The sequence below is a fragment of the Rhinoderma darwinii genome, unplaced genomic scaffold, assembly GCF_050947455.1.
Source record: "Rhinoderma darwinii isolate aRhiDar2 unplaced genomic scaffold, aRhiDar2.hap1 Scaffold_2743, whole genome shotgun sequence".
In the NCBI taxonomy this organism is placed as follows: Eukaryota; Metazoa; Chordata; class Amphibia; order Anura; family Rhinodermatidae; genus Rhinoderma; species Rhinoderma darwinii.
Window position 1 is genome coordinate 15,570 of NW_027463035.1, and position 20,344 is coordinate 35,913.

The 20,344-nt window shown below is 47.9% G+C and overlaps 31 non-coding genes across 31 annotated transcripts; all 31 read right to left on the reverse strand.

Annotated features, from left to right (window-relative positions):
• Positions 1–276: 276 nt before the first annotated feature.
• Positions 277–440, reverse strand: LOC142703444 (U1 spliceosomal RNA). Its single transcript, XR_012867499.1, has one exon. It is a non-coding gene; the product is annotated as a U1 spliceosomal RNA (small nuclear RNA).
• A 475-nt stretch (positions 441–915) lies between these two features.
• LOC142703446 (U1 spliceosomal RNA) lies at positions 916–1,079 on the reverse strand. Its single transcript, XR_012867500.1, has one exon. It is a non-coding gene; the product is annotated as a U1 spliceosomal RNA (small nuclear RNA).
• Positions 1,080–1,554: 475 nt separating this feature from the next.
• LOC142703447 (U1 spliceosomal RNA) lies at positions 1,555–1,718 on the reverse strand. Its single transcript, XR_012867501.1, has one exon. It is a non-coding gene; the product is annotated as a U1 spliceosomal RNA (small nuclear RNA).
• A 475-nt stretch (positions 1,719–2,193) lies between these two features.
• On the reverse strand, positions 2,194–2,357 carry LOC142703448 (U1 spliceosomal RNA). Its single transcript, XR_012867502.1, has one exon. It is a non-coding gene; the product is annotated as a U1 spliceosomal RNA (small nuclear RNA).
• Positions 2,358–2,832: 475 nt separating this feature from the next.
• LOC142703450 (U1 spliceosomal RNA) lies at positions 2,833–2,996 on the reverse strand. Its single transcript, XR_012867504.1, has one exon. It is a non-coding gene; the product is annotated as a U1 spliceosomal RNA (small nuclear RNA).
• A 475-nt stretch (positions 2,997–3,471) lies between these two features.
• LOC142703451 (U1 spliceosomal RNA) lies at positions 3,472–3,635 on the reverse strand. The gene has a single exon (XR_012867505.1). It is a non-coding gene; the product is annotated as a U1 spliceosomal RNA (small nuclear RNA).
• Positions 3,636–4,228: 593 nt separating this feature from the next.
• Positions 4,229–4,392, reverse strand: LOC142703461 (U1 spliceosomal RNA). Its single transcript, XR_012867514.1, has one exon. It is a non-coding gene; the product is annotated as a U1 spliceosomal RNA (small nuclear RNA).
• Positions 4,393–4,867: 475 nt separating this feature from the next.
• LOC142703452 (U1 spliceosomal RNA) lies at positions 4,868–5,031 on the reverse strand. Its single transcript, XR_012867506.1, has one exon. It is a non-coding gene; the product is annotated as a U1 spliceosomal RNA (small nuclear RNA).
• Positions 5,032–5,624: 593 nt separating this feature from the next.
• LOC142703473 (U1 spliceosomal RNA) lies at positions 5,625–5,788 on the reverse strand. The gene has a single exon (XR_012867525.1). It is a non-coding gene; the product is annotated as a U1 spliceosomal RNA (small nuclear RNA).
• Positions 5,789–6,255: 467 nt separating this feature from the next.
• LOC142703453 (U1 spliceosomal RNA) lies at positions 6,256–6,419 on the reverse strand. Its single transcript, XR_012867507.1, has one exon. It is a non-coding gene; the product is annotated as a U1 spliceosomal RNA (small nuclear RNA).
• Positions 6,420–6,886: 467 nt separating this feature from the next.
• Positions 6,887–7,050, reverse strand: LOC142703479 (U1 spliceosomal RNA). The gene has a single exon (XR_012867530.1). It is a non-coding gene; the product is annotated as a U1 spliceosomal RNA (small nuclear RNA).
• Positions 7,051–7,525: 475 nt separating this feature from the next.
• On the reverse strand, positions 7,526–7,689 carry LOC142703454 (U1 spliceosomal RNA). Its single transcript, XR_012867508.1, has one exon. It is a non-coding gene; the product is annotated as a U1 spliceosomal RNA (small nuclear RNA).
• A 471-nt stretch (positions 7,690–8,160) lies between these two features.
• LOC142703425 (U1 spliceosomal RNA) lies at positions 8,161–8,324 on the reverse strand. Its single transcript, XR_012867481.1, has one exon. It is a non-coding gene; the product is annotated as a U1 spliceosomal RNA (small nuclear RNA).
• A 475-nt stretch (positions 8,325–8,799) lies between these two features.
• Positions 8,800–8,963, reverse strand: LOC142703455 (U1 spliceosomal RNA). Its single transcript, XR_012867509.1, has one exon. It is a non-coding gene; the product is annotated as a U1 spliceosomal RNA (small nuclear RNA).
• Positions 8,964–9,430: 467 nt separating this feature from the next.
• LOC142703420 (U1 spliceosomal RNA) lies at positions 9,431–9,594 on the reverse strand. Its single transcript, XR_012867477.1, has one exon. It is a non-coding gene; the product is annotated as a U1 spliceosomal RNA (small nuclear RNA).
• A 475-nt stretch (positions 9,595–10,069) lies between these two features.
• Positions 10,070–10,233, reverse strand: LOC142703457 (U1 spliceosomal RNA). The gene has a single exon (XR_012867510.1). It is a non-coding gene; the product is annotated as a U1 spliceosomal RNA (small nuclear RNA).
• A 467-nt stretch (positions 10,234–10,700) lies between these two features.
• On the reverse strand, positions 10,701–10,864 carry LOC142703468 (U1 spliceosomal RNA). Its single transcript, XR_012867520.1, has one exon. It is a non-coding gene; the product is annotated as a U1 spliceosomal RNA (small nuclear RNA).
• A 593-nt stretch (positions 10,865–11,457) lies between these two features.
• On the reverse strand, positions 11,458–11,621 carry LOC142703426 (U1 spliceosomal RNA). The gene has a single exon (XR_012867482.1). It is a non-coding gene; the product is annotated as a U1 spliceosomal RNA (small nuclear RNA).
• Positions 11,622–12,088: 467 nt separating this feature from the next.
• Positions 12,089–12,252, reverse strand: LOC142703421 (U1 spliceosomal RNA). Its single transcript, XR_012867478.1, has one exon. It is a non-coding gene; the product is annotated as a U1 spliceosomal RNA (small nuclear RNA).
• Positions 12,253–12,727: 475 nt separating this feature from the next.
• Positions 12,728–12,891, reverse strand: LOC142703458 (U1 spliceosomal RNA). The gene has a single exon (XR_012867511.1). It is a non-coding gene; the product is annotated as a U1 spliceosomal RNA (small nuclear RNA).
• Positions 12,892–13,358: 467 nt separating this feature from the next.
• Positions 13,359–13,522, reverse strand: LOC142703469 (U1 spliceosomal RNA). Its single transcript, XR_012867521.1, has one exon. It is a non-coding gene; the product is annotated as a U1 spliceosomal RNA (small nuclear RNA).
• Positions 13,523–14,115: 593 nt separating this feature from the next.
• LOC142703427 (U1 spliceosomal RNA) lies at positions 14,116–14,279 on the reverse strand. Its single transcript, XR_012867483.1, has one exon. It is a non-coding gene; the product is annotated as a U1 spliceosomal RNA (small nuclear RNA).
• Positions 14,280–14,754: 475 nt separating this feature from the next.
• Positions 14,755–14,918, reverse strand: LOC142703459 (U1 spliceosomal RNA). Its single transcript, XR_012867512.1, has one exon. It is a non-coding gene; the product is annotated as a U1 spliceosomal RNA (small nuclear RNA).
• Positions 14,919–15,385: 467 nt separating this feature from the next.
• Positions 15,386–15,549, reverse strand: LOC142703422 (U1 spliceosomal RNA). The gene has a single exon (XR_012867479.1). It is a non-coding gene; the product is annotated as a U1 spliceosomal RNA (small nuclear RNA).
• Positions 15,550–16,024: 475 nt separating this feature from the next.
• Positions 16,025–16,188, reverse strand: LOC142703460 (U1 spliceosomal RNA). Its single transcript, XR_012867513.1, has one exon. It is a non-coding gene; the product is annotated as a U1 spliceosomal RNA (small nuclear RNA).
• Positions 16,189–16,663: 475 nt separating this feature from the next.
• On the reverse strand, positions 16,664–16,827 carry LOC142703462 (U1 spliceosomal RNA). Its single transcript, XR_012867515.1, has one exon. It is a non-coding gene; the product is annotated as a U1 spliceosomal RNA (small nuclear RNA).
• Positions 16,828–17,302: 475 nt separating this feature from the next.
• LOC142703463 (U1 spliceosomal RNA) lies at positions 17,303–17,466 on the reverse strand. The gene has a single exon (XR_012867516.1). It is a non-coding gene; the product is annotated as a U1 spliceosomal RNA (small nuclear RNA).
• Positions 17,467–17,933: 467 nt separating this feature from the next.
• Positions 17,934–18,097, reverse strand: LOC142703424 (U1 spliceosomal RNA). The gene has a single exon (XR_012867480.1). It is a non-coding gene; the product is annotated as a U1 spliceosomal RNA (small nuclear RNA).
• Positions 18,098–18,572: 475 nt separating this feature from the next.
• On the reverse strand, positions 18,573–18,736 carry LOC142703464 (U1 spliceosomal RNA). The gene has a single exon (XR_012867517.1). It is a non-coding gene; the product is annotated as a U1 spliceosomal RNA (small nuclear RNA).
• A 475-nt stretch (positions 18,737–19,211) lies between these two features.
• On the reverse strand, positions 19,212–19,375 carry LOC142703465 (U1 spliceosomal RNA). The gene has a single exon (XR_012867518.1). It is a non-coding gene; the product is annotated as a U1 spliceosomal RNA (small nuclear RNA).
• Positions 19,376–19,850: 475 nt separating this feature from the next.
• Positions 19,851–20,014, reverse strand: LOC142703466 (U1 spliceosomal RNA). The gene has a single exon (XR_012867519.1). It is a non-coding gene; the product is annotated as a U1 spliceosomal RNA (small nuclear RNA).
• Positions 20,015–20,344: the final 330 nt, after the last annotated feature.

The following is a 20,344-nucleotide window of genomic DNA, read 5'->3' on the forward strand; positions in this document are numbered from 1 at the left end:
ATATCTTTGACACAGGCTCAAAGTAGCACAACATAGTACAGCAAAGGCACAGGTCCTACACTTTACGTTACACTCTGCACTAACATTGAGATAAAGCATCACATAGGAAAGCCACAAAACCAAAGGCAGCTGATAAGGGAGAGAGGAGTATCCAATCCTCTTGGCCACCCAGAGGTCAATTGATGGCTGGCTCGCTCGATCGATCGATCTAGCAAGTATCTCTGACTAGTAATAGTCAGCATTGAATAATAAGCACTGTTTTTCACCAGAGTAAATCAGGGGAAAGCGCGAACGCAGTCCCCCACTACCACAAATTATGCAGTCGAGTTTCCCGCATTTGGGGAAATCGCAGGGGTCAGCACACCCGAAGTGCAATGGATGAGCCTCACCCTGGGAGAACCACCTTAGTGATCATGGTATCTCCCCTGCCAGGTAAGTATGAGTTGCATAGCGCCTGCCAGACAGGCTCCCCTCACAAGAGGCCCTACTAAGTCGCTGAGGATTTTTCCTGGTTTTTGGTCCGAAGCAGGCCAAAGATCACCTGTCTGCATCCACCTTTTTGGATTGAAAGCAGCTTTGTTAACAATCAGTGGTCAAATCACAAGCATACAGTATACCGTCAACCAGCCCAATCAATCAATATCTTTGACACAGGCTCAAAGTAGCACAACATAGTACAGCAAAGGCACAGGTCCTACACTTTACGTTACACTCTGCACTAACATTGAGATAAAGCATCACATAGGAAAGCCACAAAACCAAAGGCAGCTGATAAGGGAGAGAGGAGTATCCAATCCTCTTGGCCACCCAGAGGTCAATTGATGGCTGGCTCGCTCGATCGATCGATCTAGCAAGTATCTCTGACTAGTAATAGTCAGCATTGAATAATAAGCACTGTTTTTCACCAGAGTAAATCAGGGGAAAGCGCGAACGCAGTCCCCCACTACCACAAATTATGCAGTCGAGTTTCCCGCATTTGGGGAAATCGCAGGGGTCAGCACACCCGAAGTGCAATGGATGAGCCTCACCCTGGGAGAACCACCTTAGTGATCATGGTATCTCCCCTGCCAGGTAAGTATGAGTTGCATAGCGCCTGCCAGACAGGCTCCCCTCACAAGAGGCCCTACTAAGTCGCTGAGGATTTTTCCTGGTTTTTGGTCCGAAGCAGGCCAAAGATCACCTGTCTGCATCCACCTTTTTGGATTGAAAGCAGCTTTGTTAACAATCAGTGGTCAAATCACAAGCATACAGTATACCGTCAACCAGCCCAATCAATCAATATCTTTGACACAGGCTCAAAGTAGCACAACATAGTACAGCAAAGGCACAGGTCCTACACTTTACGTTACACTCTGCACTAACATTGAGATAAAGCATCACATAGGAAAGCCACAAAACCAAAGGCAGCTGATAAGGGAGAGAGGAGTATCCAATCCTCTTGGCCACCCAGAGGTCAATTGATGGCTGGCTCGCTCGATCGATCGATCTAGCAAGTATCTCTGACTAGTAATAGTCAGCATTGAATAATAAGCACTGTTTTTCACCAGAGTAAATCAGGGGAAAGCGCGAACGCAGTCCCCCACTACCACAAATTATGCAGTCGAGTTTCCCGCATTTGGGGAAATCGCAGGGGTCAGCACACCCGAAGTGCAATGGATGAGCCTCACCCTGGGAGAACCACCTTAGTGATCATGGTATCTCCCCTGCCAGGTAAGTATGAGTTGCATAGCGCCTGCCAGACAGGCTCCCCTCACAAGAGGCCCTACTAAGTCGCTGAGGATTTTTCCTGGTTTTTGGTCCGAAGCAGGCCAAAGATCACCTGTCTGCATCCACCTTTTTGGATTGAAAGCAGCTTTGTTAACAATCAGTGGTCAAATCACAAGCATACAGTATACCGTCAACCAGCCCAATCAATCAATATCTTTGACACAGGCTCAAAGTAGCACAACATAGTACAGCAAAGGCACAGGTCCTACACTTTACGTTACACTCTGCACTAACATTGAGATAAAGCATCACATAGGAAAGCCACAAAACCAAAGGCAGCTGATAAGGGAGAGAGGAGTATCCAATCCTCTTGGCCACCCAGAGGTCAATTGATGGCTGGCTCGCTCGATCGATCGATCTAGCAAGTATCTCTGACTAGTAATAGTCAGCATTGAATAATAAGCACTGTTTTTCACCAGAGTAAATCAGGGGAAAGCGCGAACGCAGTCCCCCACTACCACAAATTATGCAGTCGAGTTTCCCGCATTTGGGGAAATCGCAGGGGTCAGCACACCCGAAGTGCAATGGATGAGCCTCACCCTGGGAGAACCACCTTAGTGATCATGGTATCTCCCCTGCCAGGTAAGTATGAGTTGCATAGCGCCTGCCAGACAGGCTCCCCTCACAAGAGGCCCTACTAAGTCGCTGAGGATTTTTCCTGGTTTTTGGTCCGAAGCAGGCCAAAGATCACCTGTCTGCATCCACCTTTTTGGATTGAAAGCAGCTTTGTTAACAATCAGTGGTCAAATCACAAGCATACAGTATACCGTCAACCAGCCCAATCAATCAATATCTTTGACACAGGCTCAAAGTAGCACAACATAGTACAGCAAAGGCACAGGTCCTACACTTTACGTTACACTCTGCACTAACATTGAGATAAAGCATCACATAGGAAAGCCACAAAACCAAAGGCAGCTGATAAGGGAGAGAGGAGTATCCAATCCTCTTGGCCACCCAGAGGTCAATTGATGGCTGGCTCGCTCGATCGATCGATCTAGCAAGTATCTCTGACTAGTAATAGTCAGCATTGAATAATAAGCACTGTTTTTCACCAGAGTAAATCAGGGGAAAGCGCGAACGCAGTCCCCCACTACCACAAATTATGCAGTCGAGTTTCCCGCATTTGGGGAAATCGCAGGGGTCAGCACACCCGAAGTGCAATGGATGAGCCTCACCCTGGGAGAACCACCTTAGTGATCATGGTATCTCCCCTGCCAGGTAAGTATGAGTTGCATAGCGCCTGCCAGACAGGCTCCCCTCACAAGAGGCCCTACTAAGTCGCTGAGGATTTTTCCTGGTTTTTGGTCCGAAGCAGGCCAAAGATCACCTGTCTGCATCCACCTTTTTGGATTGAAAGCAGCTTTGTTAACAATCAGTGGTCAAATCACAAGCATACAGTATACCGTCAACCAGCCCAATCAATCAATATCTTTGACACAGGCTCAAAGTAGCACAACATAGTACAGCAAAGGCACAGGTCCTACACTTTACGTTACACTCTGCACTAACATTGAGATAAAGCATCACATAGGAAAGCCACAAAACCAAAGGCAGCTGATAAGGGAGAGAGGAGTATCCAATCCTCTTGGCCACCCAGAGGTCAATTGATGGCTGGCTCGCTCGATCGATCGATCTAGCAAGTATCTCTGACTAGTAATAGTCAGCATTGATTAATAAGCACTGTTTTTCACCAGAGTAAATCAGGGGAAAGCGCGAACGCAGTCCCCCACTACCACAAATTATGCAGTCGAGTTTCCCGCATTTGGGGAAATCGCAGGGGTCAGCACACCCGAAGTGCAATGGATGAGCCTCACCCTGGGAGAACCACCTTAGTGATCATGGTATCTCCCCTGCCAGGTAAGTATGAGTTGCATAGCGCCTGCCAGACAGGCTCCCCTCACAAGAGGCCCTACTAAGTCGCTGAGGATTTTTCCTGGTTTTTGGTCCGAAGCAGGCCAAAGATCACCTGTCTGGATCCAACTGCGCCAAAAAACGGATGCACCTCATTGTACGGAGCCAGGGGTGTGCAGGCACCCCAAATTCCATAAGACACAGGCTCAAGTCTAAGCACTTCCAAGATGCACAGCAACCAGGGTATTAGCATATGGGGCGGCGGCTTCTGGTCAGAGCATTGCCGTGCCGATGAAGCAGTCCCCACATTTGCATGCCGTCACCTGTGAGACAGAGAGGAAGGATAGGTTAGGTTAGGGAAAGGCTCGCCATGCCCTGACTTCTCGAAGCCCAGCAGAAAAAGAAACTTCACTGATCACACTGTTGTTCATCCACGAGGGGGAGACAAAGGCTGCGTATACAGCTAAATATAAAGAGATAATGTACCACATTTTGGATTGAAAAACAGCTTTGTTGACAATCGGTGGTTAAATCACAAGCATACAAGTACCTCTGACTAGTAACAGTCAGCATTGAATAATAAGCACTGTTTTTCACCAGAGTAAATCAGGGGAAAGCGCGAACGCAGTCCCCCACTACCACAAATTATGCAGTCGAGTTTCCCGCATTTGGGGAAATCGCAGGGGTCAGCACACCCGAAGTGCAATGGATGAGCCTCACCCTGGGAGAACCACCTTAATGATCATGGTATCTCCCCTGCCAGGTAAGTATGAGTTGCATAGCGCCTGCCAGACAGGCTCCCCTCACAAGAGGCCCTACTAAGTCGCTGAGGATTTTTCCTGGTTTTTGGTCCGAAGCAGGCCAAAGATCACCTGTCTGCATCCACCTTTTTGGATTGAAAGCAGCTTTGTTAACAATCAGTGGTCAAATCACAAGCATACAGTATACCGTCAACCAGCCCAATCAATCAATATCTTTGACACAGGCTCAAAGTAGCACAACATAGTACAGCAAAGGCACAGGTCCTACACTTTACGTTACACTCTGCACTAACATTGAGATAAAGCATCACATAGGAAAGCCACAAAACCAAAGGCAGCTGATAAGGGAGAGAGGAGTATCCAATCCTCTTGGCCACCCAGAGGTCAATTGATGGCTGGCTCGCTCGATCGATCGATCTAGCAAGTATCTCTGACTAGTAAAAGTCAGCATTGAATAATAAGCACTGTTTTTCACCAGAGTAAATCAGGGGAAAGCGCGAACGCAGTCCCCCACTACCACAAATTATGCAGTCGAGTTTCCCGCATTTGGGGAAATCGCAGGGGTCAGCACACCCGAAGTGCAATGGATGAGCCTCACCCTGGGAGAACCACCTTAGTGATCATGGTATCTCCCCTGCCAGGTAAGTATGAGTTGCATAGCGCCTGCCAGACAGGCTCCCCTCACAAGAGGCCCTACTAAGTCGCTGAGGATTTTTCCTGGTTTTTGGTCCGAAGCAGGCCAAAGATCACCTGTCTGGATCCAACTGCGCCAAAAAACGGATGCACCTCATTGTACGGAGCCAGGGGTGTGCAGGCACCCCAAATTCCATAAGACACAGGCTCAAGTCTAAGCACTTCCAAGATGCACAGCAACCAGGGTATTAGCATATGGGGCGGCAGCTTCTGGTCAGAGCATTGCCGTGCCGATGAAGCAGTCCCCACATTTGCATGCCGTCACCTGTGAGACAGAGAGGAAGGATAGGTTAGGTTAGGGAAAGGCTCGCCATGCCCTGACTTCTCGAAGCCCAGCAGAAAAAGAAACTTCACTGATCACACTGTTGTTCATCCACGAGGGGGAGACAAAGGCTGCGTATACAGCTAAATATAAAGAGATAATGTACCACATTTTGGATTGAAAAACAGCTTTGTTGACAATCGGTGGTTAAATCACAAGCATACAAGTACCTCTGACTAGTAACAGTCAGCATTGAATAATAAGCACTGTTTTTCACCAGAGTAAATCAGGGGAAAGCGCGAACGCAGTCCCCCACTACCACAAATTATGCAGTCGAGTTTCCCGCATTTGGGGAAATCGCAGGGGTCAGCACACCCGAAGTGCAATGGATGAGCCTCACCCTGGGAGAACCACCTTAATGATCATGGTATCTCCCCTGCCAGGTAAGTATGAGTTGCATAGCGCCTGCCAGACAGGCTCCCCTCACAAGAGGCCCTACTAAGTCGCTGAGGATTTTTCCTGGTTTTTGGTCCGAAGCAGGCCAAAGATCACCTGTCTGCATCCACCTTTTTGGATTGAAAGCAGCTTTGTTAACAATCAGTGGTCAAATCACAAGCATACAGTATACCGTCAACCAGCCCAATCAATCAATATCTTTGACACAGGCTCAAAGTAGCACAACATAGTACAGCAAAGGCACAGGTCCTACACTTTACGTTACACTCTGCACTAACATTGAGATAAAGCATCACATAGGAAAGCCACAAAACCAAAGGCAGCTGATAAGGGAGAGAGGAGTATCCAATCCTCTTGGCCACCCAGAGGTCAATTGATGGCTGGCTCGCTCGATCTAGCAAGTATCTCTGACTAGTAAAAGTCAGCATTGAATAATAAGCACTGTTTTTCACCAGAGTAAATCAGGGGAAAGCGCGAACGCAGTCCCCCACTACCACAAATTATGCAGTCGAGTTTCCCGCATTTGGGGAAATCGCAGGGGTCAGCACACCCGAAGTGCAATGGATGAGCCTCACCCTGGGAGAACCACCTTAGTGATCATGGTATCTCCCCTGCCAGGTAAGTATGAGTTGCATAGCGCCTGCCAGACAGGCTCCCCTCACAAGAGGCCCTACTAAGTCGCTGAGGATTTTTCCTGGTTTTTGGTCCGAAGCAGGCCAAAGATCACCTGTCTGCATCCACCTTTTTGGATTGAAAGCAGCTTTGTTAACAATCAGTGGTCAAATCACAAGCATACAGTATACCGTCAACCAGCCCAATCAATCAATATCTTTGACACAGGCTCAAAGTAGCACAACATAGTACAGCAAAGGCACAGGTCCTACACTTTACGTTACACTCTGCACTAACATTGAGATAAAGCATCACATAGGAAAGCCACAAAACCAAAGGCAGCTGATAAGGGAGAGAGGAGTATCCAATCCTCTTGGCCACCCAGAGGTCAATTGATGGCTGGCTCGCTCGATCTAGCAAGTATCTCTGACTAGTAATAGTCAGCATTGAATAATAAGCACTGTTTTTCACCAGAGTAAATCAGGGGAAAGCGCAAACGCAGTCCCCCACTACCACAAATTATGCAGTCGAGTTTCCCGCATTTGGGGAAATCGCAGGGGTCAGCACACCCGAAGTGCAATGGCTGAGCCTCACCCTGGGAGAACCACCTTAATGATCATGGTATCTCCCCTGCCAGGTAAGTATGAGTTGCATAGCGCCTGCCAGACAGGCTCCCCTCACAAGAGGCCCTACTAAGTCGCTGAGGATTTTTCCTGGTTTTTGGTCCGAAGCAGGCCAAAGATCACCTGTCTGCATCCACCTTTTTGGATTGAAAGCAGCTTTGTTAACAATCAGTGGTCAAATCACAAGCATACAGTATACCGTCAACCAGCCCAATCAATCAATATCTTTGACACAGGCTCAAAGTAGCACAACATAGTACAGCAAAGGCACAGGTCCTACACTTTACGTTACACTCTGCACTAACATTGAGATAAAGCATCACATAGGAAAGCCACAAAACCAAAGGCAGCTGATAAGGGAGAGAGGAGTATCCAATCCTCTTGGCCACCCAGAGGTCAATTGATGGCTGGCTCGCTCGATCGATCGATCTAGCAAGTATCTCTGACTAGTAATAGTCAGCATTGAATAATAAGCACTGTTTTTCACCAGAGTAAATCAGGGGAAAGCGCGAACGCAGTCCCCCACTACCACAAATTATGCAGTCGAGTTTCCCGCATTTGGGGAAATCGCAGGGGTCAGCACACCCGAAGTGCAATGGATGAGCCTCACCCTGGGAGAACCACCTTAGTGATCATGGTATCTCCCCTGCCAGGTAAGTATGAGTTGCATAGCGCCTGCCAGACAGGCTCCCCTCACAAGAGGCCCTACTAAGTCGCTGAGGATTTTTCCTGGTTTTTGGTCCGAAGCAGGCCAAAGATCACCTGTCTGCATCCACCTTTTTGGATTGAAAGCAGCTTTGTTAACAATCAGTGGTCAAATCACAAGCATACAGTATACCGTCAACCAGCCCAATCAATCAATATCTTTGACACAGGCTCAAAGTAGCACAACATAGTACAGCAAAGGCACAGGTCCTACACTTTACGTTACACTCTGCACTAACATTGAGATAAAGCATCACATAGGAAAGCCACAAAACCAAAGGCAGCTGATAAGGGAGAGAGGAGTATCCAATCCTCTTGGCCACCCAGAGGTCAATTGATGGCTGGCTCGCTCGATCGATCTAGCAAGTATCTCTGACTAGTAATAGTCAGCATTGATTAATAAGCACTGTTTTTCACCAGAGTAAATCAGGGGAAAGCGCGAACGCAGTCCCCCACTACCACAAATTATGCAGTCGAGTTTCCCGCATTTGGGGAAATCGCAGGGGTCAGCACACACGAAGTGCAATGGATGAGCCTCACCCTGGGAGAACCACCTTAATGATCATGGTATCTCCCCTGCCAGGTAAGTATGAGTTGCATAGCGCCTGCCAGACAGGCTCCCCTCACAAGAGGCCCTACTAAGTCGCTGAGGATTTTTCCTGGTTTTTGGTCCGAAGCAGGCCAAAGATCACCTGTCTGCATCCACCTTTTTGGATTGAAAGCAGCTTTGTTAACAATCAGTGGTCAAATCACAAGCATACAGTATACCGTCAACCAGCCCAATCAATCAATATCTTTGACACAGGCTCAAAGTAGCACAACATAGTACAGCAAAGGCACAGGTCCTACACTTTACGTTACACTCTGCACTAACATTGAGATAAAGCATCACATAGGAAAGCCACAAAACCAAAGGCAGCTGATAAGGGAGAGAGGAGTATCCAATCCTCTTGGCCACCCAGAGGTCAATTGATGGCTGGCTCGCTCGATCGATCGATCTAGCAAGTATCTCTGACTAGTAATAGTCAGCATTGAATAATAAGCACTGTTTTTCACCAGAGTAAATCAGGGGAAAGCGCGAACGCAGTCCCCCACTACCACAAATTATGCAGTCGAGTTTCCCGCATTTGGGGAAATCGCAGGGGTCAGCACACCCGAAGTGCAATGGATGAGCCTCACCCTGGGAGAACCACCTTAGTGATCATGGTATCTCCCCTGCCAGGTAAGTATGAGTTGCATAGCGCCTGCCAGACAGGCTCCCCTCACAAGAGGCCCTACTAAGTCGCTGAGGATTTTTCCTGGTTTTTGGTCCGAAGCAGGCCAAAGATCACCTGTCTGCATCCACCTTTTTGGATTGAAAGCAGCTTTGTTAACAATCAGTGGTCAAATCACAAGCATACAGTATACCGTCAACCAGCCCAATCAATCAATATCTTTGACACAGGCTCAAAGTAGCACAACATAGTACAGCAAAGGCACAGGTCCTACACTTTACGTTACACTCTGCACTAACATTGAGATAAAGCATCACATAGGAAAGCCACAAAACCAAAGGCAGCTGATAAGGGAGAGAGGAGTATCCAATCCTCTTGGCCACCCAGAGGTCAATTGATGGCTGGCTCGCTCGATCTAGCAAGTATCTCTGACTAGTAATAGTCAGCATTGAATAATAAGCACTGTTTTTCACCAGAGTAAATCAGGGGAAAGCGCAAACGCAGTCCCCCACTACCACAAATTATGCAGTCGAGTTTCCCGCATTTGGGGAAATCGCAGGGGTCAGCACACCCGAAGTGCAATGGCTGAGCCTCACCCTGGGAGAACCACCTTAATGATCATGGTATCTCCCCTGCCAGGTAAGTATGAGTTGCATAGCGCCTGCCAGACAGGCTCCCCTCACAAGAGGCCCTACTAAGTCGCTGAGGATTTTTCCTGGTTTTTGGTCCGAAGCAGGCCAAAGATCACCTGTCTGCATCCACCTTTTTGGATTGAAAGCAGCTTTGTTAACAATCAGTGGTCAAATCACAAGCATACAGTATACCGTCAACCAGCCCAATCAATCAATATCTTTGACACAGGCTCAAAGTAGCACAACATAGTACAGCAAAGGCACAGGTCCTACACTTTACGTTACACTCTGCACTAACATTGAGATAAAGCATCACATAGGAAAGCCACAAAACCAAAGGCAGCTGATAAGGGAGAGAGGAGTATCCAATCCTCTTGGCCACCCAGAGGTCAATTGATGGCTGGCTCGCTCGATCGATCGATCTAGCAAGTATCTCTGACTAGTAATAGTCAGCATTGAATAATAAGCACTGTTTTTCACCAGAGTAAATCAGGGGAAAGCGCGAACGCAGTCCCCCACTACCACAAATTATGCAGTCGAGTTTCCCGCATTTGGGGAAATCGCAGGGGTCAGCACACCCGAAGTGCAATGGATGAGCCTCACCCTGGGAGAACCACCTTAGTGATCATGGTATCTCCCCTGCCAGGTAAGTATGAGTTGCATAGCGCCTGCCAGACAGGCTCCCCTCACAAGAGGCCCTACTAAGTCGCTGAGGATTTTTCCTGGTTTTTGGTCCGAAGCAGGCCAAAGATCACCTGTCTGCATCCACCTTTTTGGATTGAAAGCAGCTTTGTTAACAATCAGTGGTCAAATCACAAGCATACAGTATACCGTCAACCAGCCCAATCAATCAATATCTTTGACACAGGCTCAAAGTAGCACAACATAGTACAGCAAAGGCACAGGTCCTACACTTTACGTTACACTCTGCACTAACATTGAGATAAAGCATCACATAGGAAAGCCACAAAACCAAAGGCAGCTGATAAGGGAGAGAGGAGTATCCAATCCTCTTGGCCACCCAGAGGTCAATTGATGGCTGGCTCGCTCGATCTAGCAAGTATCTCTGACTAGTAATAGTCAGCATTGAATAATAAGCACTGTTTTTCACCAGAGTAAATCAGGGGAAAGCGCAAACGCAGTCCCCCACTACCACAAATTATGCAGTCGAGTTTCCCGCATTTGGGGAAATCGCAGGGGTCAGCACACCCGAAGTGCAATGGATGAGCCTCACCCTGGGAGAACCACCTTAGTGATCATGGTATCTCCCCTGCCAGGTAAGTATGAGTTGCATAGCGCCTGCCAGACAGGCTCCCCTCACAAGAGGCCCTACTAAGTCGCTGAGGATTTTTCCTGGTTTTTGGTCCGAAGCAGGCCAAAGATCACCTGTCTGGATCCAACTGCGCCAAAAAACGGATGCACCTCATTGTACGGAGCCAGGGGTGTGCAGGCACCCCAAATTCCATAAGACACAGGCTCAAGTCTAAGCACTTCCAAGATGCACAGCAACCAGGGTATTAGCATATGGGGCGGCGGCTTCTGGTCAGAGCATTGCCGTGCCGATGAAGCAGTCCCCACATTTGCATGCCGTCACCTGTGAGACAGAGAGGAAGGATAGGTTAGGTTAGGGAAAGGCTCGCCATGCCCTGACTTCTCGAAGCCCAGCAGAAAAAGAAACTTCACTGATCACACTGTTGTTCATCCACGAGGGGGAGACAAAGGCTGCGTATACAGCTAAATATAAAGAGATAATGTACCACATTTTGGATTGAAAAACAGCTTTGTTGACAATCGGTGGTTAAATCACAAGCATACAAGTACCTCTGACTAGTAACAGTCAGCATTGAATAATAAGCACTGTTTTTCACCAGAGTAAATCAGGGGAAAGCGCGAACGCAGTCCCCCACTACCACAAATTATGCAGTCGAGTTTCCCGCATTTGGGGAAATCGCAGGGGTCAGCACACCCGAAGTGCAATGGATGAGCCTCACCCTGGGAGAACCACCTTAATGATCATGGTATCTCCCCTGCCAGGTAAGTATGAGTTGCATAGCGCCTGCCAGACAGGCTCCCCTCACAAGAGGCCCTACTAAGTCGCTGAGGATTTTTCCTGGTTTTTGGTCCGAAGCAGGCCAAAGATCACCTGTCTGCATCCACCTTTTTGGATTGAAAGCAGCTTTGTTAACAATCAGTGGTCAAATCACAAGCATACAGTATACCGTCAACCAGCCCAATCAATCAATATCTTTGACACAGGCTCAAAGTAGCACAACATAGTACAGCAAAGGCACAGGTCCTACACTTTACGTTACACTCTGCACTAACATTGAGATAAAGCATCACATAGGAAAGCCACAAAACCAAAGGCAGCTGATAAGGGAGAGAGGAGTATCCAATCCTCTTGGCCACCCAGAGGTCAATTGATGGCTGGCTCGCTCGATCTAGCAAGTATCTCTGACTAGTAATAGTCAGCATTGAATAATAAGCACTGTTTTTCACCAGAGTAAATCAGGGGAAAGCGCAAACGCAGTCCCCCACTACCACAAATTATGCAGTCGAGTTTCCCGCATTTGGGGAAATCGCAGGGGTCAGCACACCCGAAGTGCAATGGCTGAGCCTCACCCTGGGAGAACCACCTTAATGATCATGGTATCTCCCCTGCCAGGTAAGTATGAGTTGCATAGCGCCTGCCAGACAGGCTCCCCTCACAAGAGGCCCTACTAAGTCGCTGAGGATTTTTCCTGGTTTTTGGTCCGAAGCAGGCCAAAGATCACCTGTCTGCATCCACCTTTTTGGATTGAAAGCAGCTTTGTTAACAATCAGTGGTCAAATCACAAGCATACAGTATACCGTCAACCAGCCCAATCAATCAATATCTTTGACACAGGCTCAAAGTAGCACAACATAGTACAGCAAAGGCACAGGTCCTACACTTTACGTTACACTCTGCACTAACATTGAGATAAAGCATCACATAGGAAAGCCACAAAACCAAAGGCAGCTGATAAGGGAGAGAGGAGTATCCAATCCTCTTGGCCACCCAGAGGTCAATTGATGGCTGGCTCGCTCGATCGATCGATCTAGCAAGTATCTCTGACTAGTAATAGTCAGCATTGAATAATAAGCACTGTTTTTCACCAGAGTAAATCAGGGGAAAGCGCGAACGCAGTCCCCCACTACCACAAATTATGCAGTCGAGTTTCCCGCATTTGGGGAAATCGCAGGGGTCAGCACACCCGAAGTGCAATGGATGAGCCTCACCCTGGGAGAACCACCTTAGTGATCATGGTATCTCCCCTGCCAGGTAAGTATGAGTTGCATAGCGCCTGCCAGACAGGCTCCCCTCACAAGAGGCCCTACTAAGTCGCTGAGGATTTTTCCTGGTTTTTGGTCCGAAGCAGGCCAAAGATCACCTGTCTGCATCCACCTTTTTGGATTGAAAGCAGCTTTGTTAACAATCAGTGGTCAAATCACAAGCATACAGTATACCGTCAACCAGCCCAATCAATCAATATCTTTGACACAGGCTCAAAGTAGCACAACATAGTACAGCAAAGGCACAGGTCCTACACTTTACGTTACACTCTGCACTAACATTGAGATAAAGCATCACATAGGAAAGCCACAAAACCAAAGGCAGCTGATAAGGGAGAGAGGAGTATCCAATCCTCTTGGCCACCCAGAGGTCAATTGATGGCTGGCTCGCTCGATCTAGCAAGTATCTCTGACTAGTAATAGTCAGCATTGAATAATAAGCACTGTTTTTCACCAGAGTAAATCAGGGGAAAGCGCAAACGCAGTCCCCCACTACCACAAATTATGCAGTCGAGTTTCCCGCATTTGGGGAAATCGCAGGGGTCAGCACACCCGAAGTGCAATGGATGAGCCTCACCCTGGGAGAACCACCTTAGTGATCATGGTATCTCCCCTGCCAGGTAAGTATGAGTTGCATAGCGCCTGCCAGACAGGCTCCCCTCACAAGAGGCCCTACTAAGTCGCTGAGGATTTTTCCTGGTTTTTGGTCCGAAGCAGGCCAAAGATCACCTGTCTGGATCCAACTGCGCCAAAAAACGGATGCACCTCATTGTACGGAGCCAGGGGTGTGCAGGCACCCCAAATTCCATAAGACACAGGCTCAAGTCTAAGCACTTCCAAGATGCACAGCAACCAGGGTATTAGCATATGGGGCGGCGGCTTCTGGTCAGAGCATTGCCGTGCCGATGAAGCAGTCCCCACATTTGCATGCCGTCACCTGTGAGACAGAGAGGAAGGATAGGTTAGGTTAGGGAAAGGCTCGCCATGCCCTGACTTCTCGAAGCCCAGCAGAAAAAGAAACTTCACTGATCACACTGTTGTTCATCCACGAGGGGGAGACAAAGGCTGCGTATACAGCTAAATATAAAGAGATAATGTACCACATTTTGGATTGAAAAACAGCTTTGTTGACAATCGGTGGTTAAATCACAAGCATACAAGTACCTCTGACTAGTAACAGTCAGCATTGAATAATAAGCACTGTTTTTCACCAGAGTAAATCAGGGGAAAGCGCGAACGCAGTCCCCCACTACCACAAATTATGCAGTCGAGTTTCCCGCATTTGGGGAAATCGCAGGGGTCAGCACACCCGAAGTGCAATGGATGAGCCTCACCCTGGGAGAACCACCTTAATGATCATGGTATCTCCCCTGCCAGGTAAGTATGAGTTGCATAGCGCCTGCCAGACAGGCTCCCCTCACAAGAGGCCCTACTAAGTCGCTGAGGATTTTTCCTGGTTTTTGGTCCGAAGCAGGCCAAAGATCACCTGTCTGCATCCACCTTTTTGGATTGAAAGCAGCTTTGTTAACAATCAGTGGTCAAATCACAAGCATACAGTATACCGTCAACCAGCCCAATCAATCAATATCTTTGACACAGGCTCAAAGTAGCACAACATAGTACAGCAAAGGCACAGGTCCTACACTTTACGTTACACTCTGCACTAACATTGAGATAAAGCATCACATAGGAAAGCCACAAAACCAAAGGCAGCTGATAAGGGAGAGAGGAGTATCCAATCCTCTTGGCCACCCAGAGGTCAATTGATGGCTGGCTCGCTCGATCGATCGATCTAGCAAGTATCTCTGACTAGTAATAGTCAGCATTGAATAATAAGCACTGTTTTTCACCAGAGTAAATCAGGGGAAAGCGCGAACGCAGTCCCCCACTACCACAAATTATGCAGTCGAGTTTCCCGCATTTGGGGAAATCGCAGGGGTCAGCACACCCGAAGTGCAATGGATGAGCCTCACCCTGGGAGAACCACCTTAGTGATCATGGTATCTCCCCTGCCAGGTAAGTATGAGTTGCATAGCGCCTGCCAGACAGGCTCCCCTCACAAGAGGCCCTACTAAGTCGCTGAGGATTTTTCCTGGTTTTTGGTCCGAAGCAGGCCAAAGATCACCTGTCTGCATCCACCTTTTTGGATTGAAAGCAGCTTTGTTAACAATCAGTGGTCAAATCACAAGCATACAGTATACCGTCAACCAGCCCAATCAATCAATATCTTTGACACAGGCTCAAAGTAGCACAACATAGTACAGCAAAGGCACAGGTCCTACACTTTACGTTACACTCTGCACTAACATTGAGATAAAGCATCACATAGGAAAGCCACAAAACCAAAGGCAGCTGATAAGGGAGAGAGGAGTATCCAATCCTCTTGGCCACCCAGAGGTCAATTGATGGCTGGCTCGCTCGATCTAGCAAGTATCTCTGACTAGTAATAGTCAGCATTGAATAATAAGCACTGTTTTTCACCAGAGTAAATCAGGGGAAAGCGCAAACGCAGTCCCCCACTACCACAAATTATGCAGTCGAGTTTCCCGCATTTGGGGAAATCGCAGGGGTCAGCACACCCGAAGTGCAATGGCTGAGCCTCACCCTGGGAGAACCACCTTAATGATCATGGTATCTCCCCTGCCAGGTAAGTATGAGTTGCATAGCGCCTGCCAGACAGGCTCCCCTCACAAGAGGCCCTACTAAGTCGCTGAGGATTTTTCCTGGTTTTTGGTCCGAAGCAGGCCAAAGATCACCTGTCTGCATCCACCTTTTTGGATTGAAAGCAGCTTTGTTAACAATCAGTGGTCAAATCACAAGCATACAGTATACCGTCAACCAGCCCAATCAATCAATATCTTTGACACAGGCTCAAAGTAGCACAACATAGTACAGCAAAGGCACAGGTCCTACACTTTACGTTACACTCTGCACTAACATTGAGATAAAGCATCACATAGGAAAGCCACAAAACCAAAGGCAGCTGATAAGGGAGAGAGGAGTATCCAATCCTCTTGGCCACCCAGAGGTCAATTGATGGCTGGCTCGCTCGATCGATCGATCTAGCAAGTATCTCTGACTAGTAATAGTCAGCATTGAATAATAAGCACTGTTTTTCACCAGAGTAAATCAGGGGAAAGCGCGAACGCAGTCCCCCACTACCACAAATTATGCAGTCGAGTTTCCCGCATTTGGGGAAATCGCAGGGGTCAGCACACCCGAAGTGCAATGGATGAGCCTCACCCTGGGAGAACCACCTTAGTGATCATGGTATCTCCCCTGCCAGGTAAGTATGAGTTGCATAGCGCCTGCCAGACAGGCTCCCCTCACAAGAGGCCCTACTAAGTCGCTGAGGATTTTTCCTGGTTTTTGGTCCGAAGCAGGCCAAAGATCACCTGTCTGCATCCACCTTTTTGGATTGAAAGCAGCTTTGTTAACAATCAGTGGTCAAATCACAAGCATACAGTATACCGTCAACCAGCCCAATCAATCAATATCTTTGACACAGGCTCAAAGTAGCACAACATAGTACAGCAAAGGCACAGGTCCTACACTTTACGTTACACTCTGCACTAACATTGAGATAAAGCATCACATAGGAAAGCCACAAAACCAAAGGCAGCTGATAAGGGAGAGAGGAGTATCCAATCCTCTTGGCCACCCAGAGGTCAATTGATGGCTGGCTCGCTCGATCGATCGATCTAGCAAGTATCTCTGACTAGTAATAGTCAGCATTGAATAATAAGCACTGTTTTTCACCAGAGTAAATCAGGGGAAAGCGCGAACGCAGTCCCCCACTACCACAAATTATGCAGTCGAGTTTCCCGCATTTGGGGAAATCGCAGGGGTCAGCACACCCGAAGTGCAATGGATGAGCCTCACCCTGGGAGAACCACCTTAGTGATCATGGTATCTCCCCTGCCAGGTAAGTATGAGTTGCATAGCGCCTGCCAGACAGGCTCCCCTCACAAGAGGCCCTACTAAGTCGCTGAGGATTTTTCCTGGTTTTTGGTCCGAAGCAGGCCAAAGATCACCTGTCTGCATCCACCTTTTTGGATTGAAAGCAGCTTTGTTAACAATCAGTGGTCAAATCACAAGCATACAGTATACCGTCAACCAGCCCAATCAATCAATATCTTTGACACAGGCTCAAAGTAGCACAACATAGTACAGCAAAGGCACAGGTCCTACACTTTACGTTACACTCTGCACTAACATTGAGATAAAGCATCACATAGGAAAGCCACAAAACCAAAGGCAGCTGATAAGGGAGAGAGGAGTATCCAATCCTCTTGGCCACCCAGAGGTCAATTGATGGCTGGCTCGCTCGATCGATCGATCTAGCAAGTATCTCTGACTAGTAATAGTCAGCATTGAATAATAAGCACTGTTTTTCACCAGAGTAAATCAGGGGAAAGCGCGAACGCAGTCCCCCACTACCACAAATTATGCAGTCGAGTTTCCCGCATTTGGGGAAATCGCAGGGGTCAGCACACCCGAAGTGCAATGGATGAGCCTCACCCTGGGAGAACCACCTTAGTGATCATGGTATCTCCCCTGCCAGGTAAGTATGAGTTGCATAGCGCCTGCCAGACAGGCTCCCCTCACAAGAGGCCCTACTAAGTCGCTGAGGATTTTTCCTGGTTTTTGGTCCGAAGCAGGCCAAAGATCACCTGTCTGCATCCACCTTTTTGGATTGAAAGCAGCTTTGTTAACAATCAGTGGTCAAATCACAAGCATACAGTATACCGTCAACCAGCCCAATCAATCAATATCTTTGACACAGGCTCAAAGTAGCACAACATAGTACAGCAAAGGCACAGGTCCTACACTTTACGTTACACTCTGCACTAACATTGAGATAAAGCATCACATAGGAAAGCCACAAAACCAAAGGCAGCTGATAAGGGAGAGAGGAGTATCCAATCCTCTTGGCCACCCAGAGGTCAATTGATGGCTGGCTCGCTCGATCTAGCAAGTATCTCTGACTAGTAATAGTCAGCATTGAATAATAAGCACTGTTTTTCACCAGAGTAAATCAGGGGAAAGCGCAAACGCAGTCCCCCACTACCACAAATTATGCAGTCGAGTTTCCCGCATTTGGGGAAATCGCAGGGGTCAGCACACCCGAAGTGCAATGGCTGAGCCTCACCCTGGGAGAACCACCTTAATGATCATGGTATCTCCCCTGCCAGGTAAGTATGAGTTGCATAGCGCCTGCCAGACAGGCTCCCCTCACAAGAGGCCCTACTAAGTCGCTGAGGATTTTTCCTGGTTTTTGGTCCGAAGCAGGCCAAAGATCACCTGTCTGCATCCACCTTTTTGGATTGAAAGCAGCTTTGTTAACAATCAGTGGTCAAATCACAAGCATACAGTATACCGTCAACCAGCCCAATCAATCAATATCTTTGACACAGGCTCAAAGTAGCACAACATAGTACAGCAAAGGCACAGGTCCTACACTTTACGTTACACTCTGCACTAACATTGAGATAAAGCATCACATAGGAAAGCCACAAAACCAAAGGCAGCTGATAAGGGAGAGAGGAGTATCCAATCCTCTTGGCCACCCAGAGGTCAATTGATGGCTGGCTCGCTCGATCGATCGATCTAGCAAGTATCTCTGACTAGTAATAGTCAGCATTGAATAATAAGCACTGTTTTTCACCAGAGTAAATCAGGGGAAAGCGCGAACGCAGTCCCCCACTACCACAAATTATGCAGTCGAGTTTCCCGCATTTGGGGAAATCGCAGGGGTCAGCACACCCGAAGTGCAATGGATGAGCCTCACCCTGGGAGAACCACCTTAGTGATCATGGTATCTCCCCTGCCAGGTAAGTATGAGTTGCATAGCGCCTGCCAGACAGGCTCCCCTCACAAGAGGCCCTACTAAGTCGCTGAGGATTTTTCCTGGTTTTTGGTCCGAAGCAGGCCAAAGATCACCTGTCTGCATCCACCTTTTTGGATTGAAAGCAGCTTTGTTAACAATCAGTGGTCAAATCACAAGCATACAGTATACCGTCAACCAGCCCAATCAATCAATATCTTTGACACAGGCTCAAAGTAGCACAACATAGTACAGCAAAGGCACAGGTCCTACACTTTACGTTACACTCTGCACTAACATTGAGATAAAGCATCACATAGGAAAGCCACAAAACCAAAGGCAGCTGATAAGGGAGAGAGGAGTATCCAATCCTCTTGGCCACCCAGAGGTCAATTGATGGCTGGCTCGCTCGATCGATCGATCTAGCAAGTATCTCTGACTAGTAATAGTCAGCATTGATTAATAAGCACTGTTTTTCACCAGAGTAAATCAGGGGAAAGCGCGAACGCAGTCCCCCACTACCACAAATTATGCAGTCGAGTTTCCCGCATTTGGGGAAATCGCAGGGGTCAGCACACCCGAAGTGCAATGGATGAGCCTCACCCTGGGAGAACCACCTTAGTGATCATGGTATCTCCCCTGCCAGGTAAGTATGAGTTGCATAGCGCCTGCCAGACAGGCTCCCCTCACAAGAGGCCCTACTAAGTCGCTGAGGATTTTTCCTGGTTTTTGGTCCGAAGCAGGCCAAAGATCACCTGTCTGCATCCACCTTTTTGGATTGAAAGCAGCTTTGTTAACAATCAGTGGTCAAATCACAAGCATACAGTATACCGTCAACCAGCCCAATCAATCAATATCTTTGACACAGGCTCAAAGTAGCACAACATAGTACAGCAAAGGCACAGGTCCTACACTTTACGTTACACTCTGCACTAACATTGAGATAAAGCATCACATAGGAAAGCCACAAAACCAAAGGCAGCTGATAAGGGAGAGAGGAGTATCCAATCCTCTTGGCCACCCAGAGGTCAATTGATGGCTGGCTCGCTCGATCGATCGATCTAGCAAGTATCTCTGACTAGTAATAGTCAGCATTGAATAATAAGCACTGTTTTTCACCAGAGTAAATCAGGGGAAAGCGCGAACGCAGTCCCCCACTACCACAAATTATGCAGTCGAGTTTCCCGCATTTGGGGAAATCGCAGGGGTCAGCACACCCGAAGTGCAATGGATGAGCCTCACCCTGGGAGAACCACCTTAGTGATCATGGTATCTCCCCTGCCAGGTAAGTATGAGTTGCATAGCGCCTGCCAGACAGGCTCCCCTCACAAGAGGCCCTACTAAGTCGCTGAGGATTTTTCCTGGTTTTTGGTCCGAAGCAGGCCAAAGATCACCTGTCTGCATCCACCTTTTTGGATTGAAAGCAGCTTTGTTAACAATCAGTGGTCAAATCACAAGCATACAGTATACCGTCAACCAGCCCAATCAATCAATATCTTTGACACAGGCTCAAAGTAGCACAACATAGTACAGCAAAGGCACAGGTCCTACACTTTACGTTACACTCTGCACTAACATTGAGATAAAGCATCACATAGGAAAGCCACAAAACCAAAGGCAGCT